This window comes from Frankliniella occidentalis, unplaced genomic scaffold (assembly GCF_000697945.3).
Source record: "Frankliniella occidentalis isolate FOCC.00 unplaced genomic scaffold, Focc_3.1 Scaffold309, whole genome shotgun sequence".
In the NCBI taxonomy this organism is placed as follows: Eukaryota; Metazoa; Arthropoda; class Insecta; order Thysanoptera; family Thripidae; genus Frankliniella; species Frankliniella occidentalis.
Window position 1 is genome coordinate 70,971 of NW_026267434.1, and position 3,195 is coordinate 74,165.

The window sequence follows — 3,195 nt, forward strand, 5'->3', positions numbered from 1 at the left end:
AGCGTGATGTTTTTTCAAATGAGCTTTAAGTGCATACAAGCGTGAAAACGTTTGGTTTGCACATCCACCTGGCTGACCACACCTCAGAGAGCAGTTATTTACAACAATATGGTGATTGAATACAAGATGGGTCATTAGTTCTTCGGCCTCATTAAATTCACGGTTGCACAAGCAACAATACAACATTTTGAAGAATAGGGACAACTATTTGAAAATGTATTACAAATTAGAACGTTAGTTCAGTACCAGATAAACAACCGGCAAATAATTTAGGCAGACAGATCATAAAGTTTGATCCAGCTGTGCAAAATATTGGTGTCGCCCTTTAAGTTAATTTTATAAATTCCACGTTGAAGAACAGTCCAGATATGTTTACTTTCAGGTGGGTATTTACAGTGGAGCGATTGATACAGTTTAAAACAAACATCCAAAGCCTCCAACACACTATCGAGGTCATACCTTAGTGATGCCACGCTGACATGAGCAGACCGGACATTGTCTGGGGAGGAACAGACTAAAACAATTAAAGGTTGACCACCACCGTTTTCGTCGATTAACTCAGATCTTCTCTCCTCAAGTGCTCTGGTAATATCATTGGCTGTCTGAAAAGTAAAAAAAAAACAATCATTATATGTGCCTATTAGAATTATTTTTAATGAACATGTTAAATAATTTTTACCTTGACAGTGAGCAAGTAACTATTTCTACATTTCCCTGCAGAGACTTTGACTCGTTTGCCTTCTTGCTGGATACTATGGTTCGACTTAATATTCGCCAAAATGTGTAAAATTACACTTGCAACACCATCTGAAAACCAAAAGTTTCGTTTAGATATTGAATTCTATTCTGAAAATAGAGCAGTATATAAGCAATATAAAACATTGTATTATCCAAGTACTTCAGAGTAGAGAGTAGAGAGTAGAGACTTGTTTTCGGCCAATTTGAGAATGGCAATAGCTTCTTGATCCTTGATCTCTTTCTTAGCAAGAGCTAACGTCCTGCGAAAATTTCCCAAACGTCATACAGTCTGCTCGAGGCCCCAGGGTACAGCAGCTTAAAGTCTTCCAAAAGCTGTAAATTCAAATAATTATTAAAATGTCCATGTTGCCTATTGACAATTGAAATTGAAAGTAATACTCGAACGCTGTAAATACCCACCAATTGGTGTCCAGATTTATGGCTCAGAATTGGCAATGAATTTATATATTCATTGACGAATCCTGATGTACTAGTGATGAAATGCGTCCGAAAACGGTGTGGAGCAGTCAAAATCCAGTTCTCAATTACTTTGGGCCAAGGTGTCCTTCCGTGCACCAGCCATGCCCTGGCTCCCTGACGTTCTGATGTGTCAGCTGAAATAAAAAAAATGAATCAGATACTGGCGTAAGATATACAAATAAAGGTAACAGGCAAGATGAAAACACATACCTATTGCAACAATGGCCCGGAAACAAGTAGTCTGATTTGAGAGTTGTCTGCTGTTATCACCACCTGATGTTGAGGGTTCATTGACTTGTCCAAGCAGATTCCTCTTGCTGTTAATATTCCTGATTGCAGAGACCAGTTTACCCTTGGCATGTGTTTGCTGCTTTGTTCTCAGTTTTAGGAGCGACGTAGTACTCATTCTGTAAAGATAGTATTAATTAGTAATCTTGTTAATAGTTACAAAATAATTACCTTCCATTACAAAAATAGTCTGTCCTTACCTCTGTTTCCCAGGGGAAGAGACTGACAATTTTTTTTGTAACCAATGGATGGTTGTGGTATGAAAGGCAGTCGTCTAGAGTCAGCAAGTATTCTGCCAGGATATGAGACAGTTTGAGTCGCTGCCGATCACTCAGGGTGGGGGGGTCCTCCGAATTCCCAGATTTAAACTCTTCTTGTGCTTCTCGGAAACACAGCAGCAGTTCCTTCCCGCCCGTTCTATCGGCTAGAAGTAGCGACTCTAGATCCTGAAATCAGAGGAATTCTGTAAGTTTAAGTTTAAGGCAATCGTCAAGGGTAAGAAAATCAAGCGCACTACTTACAAGTTCACGGATCTTCTCAATCACATCAAAGGATTTTGATTTTTTTCTAGCAGGGGTAACAGTTTGAGAATTGGCCCTCTTCTGCGCTTGGCTCTGCAAAGGACAAAAGATTAACATTAAATAACATTCCAAGACATTGCAGTGATTCCCTCAACCAGACTAATGGACTGACAAGTGTCATAAAACAGTAGCCGTAGCCAGCCTGATAGGTTGCATACGCGCAGGCGCTGTGGGGAGCGGGTGGCGGAGGGAAGGGCGAGACGGCTCCCCTCCAGCGCCCTTACGCTAGGGTCGCTATGGAAGGGAGAAGCGATGCGAATTTGAGAGGGCATCCAGGTAGGGGAGGAAAGGGGGGGGGGGGGACCTACGGTCCCACCACCAACCCCATGTCTCCCGGGCACTATTACGAGGGGTGAGAACGCCGATCTATTCTGAATGCACATAAACGTCGATGAGTTTGCAACGACACCACTCGGAAGTGCCTGCGATGCCGAGAACCATGCGCAACGCACGATTTTAGTCCTTCGTTAATTTCACGCCAAGTTCGCCTCGCTCCTTCGCTAACCACCACCCGCAGCGCCTGCCAGCCAGTGGGTAGGCAACCCAACATGCGGGTATGTAAGAACAGGCACACTTGGTACAGAGATTCGCGTAGATACGCGGCCGAAATAAGGAGCCAGGCCCTGAGTTCGGCCTGCTGCGCGCGCGCAGCCTGCACGAGCCAGGCCGTTTGAGCGCGGTTGCGCACCTGCGCACTTTATCTAGTACTTGCGCACTTGATCTAGTACTTGCGCACTTGATCTCGCAGCGCCTCAGTACCCCCTCCCCTTCGTAAGGAAGGAGGGAACAGGCCTGGCACTAGTCGACCCGCCCCCGCCCGCCCGCGCCAACACACGCCCGCACCAGAGCCAGTTTTGAAAGTAGAAGGGGGGAGGGGCGACGGGAGGGGGTGACACTGACAGTCATTTCCCTTCCCCTCCCCCTCGGTCGGAGATGAAACGCCTATAAGTTTAGGCAACCCATCGGACATCGCACGCGCACGGTCCACACGCGCGCCGCGTGCGTGTGCGTGCACGCAACAACAGCGGGCGCGCTATCCGCGAATTCGCGGGCCGAATCGCGGGTCTGCGGTAGTAGCTCGCGGAGGACTACGCGGGTTCACGATGTG

At 46.2% G+C, this 3,195-nt stretch overlaps 1 long non-coding RNA gene across 1 annotated transcript; it reads right to left on the bottom strand.

The window, feature by feature from the left end:
* Positions 1-925: 925 nt before the first annotated feature.
* LOC127751014 (uncharacterized) lies at positions 926-1,585 on the bottom strand. The gene is made up of 3 exons (XR_008011940.1): positions 1,429-1,585; positions 1,159-1,352; positions 926-1,071 (listed from the first exon to the last, which is right to left on the bottom strand). It is a non-coding gene; the product is annotated as an uncharacterized LOC127751014 (long non-coding RNA).
* Positions 1,586-3,195: the final 1,610 nt, after the last annotated feature.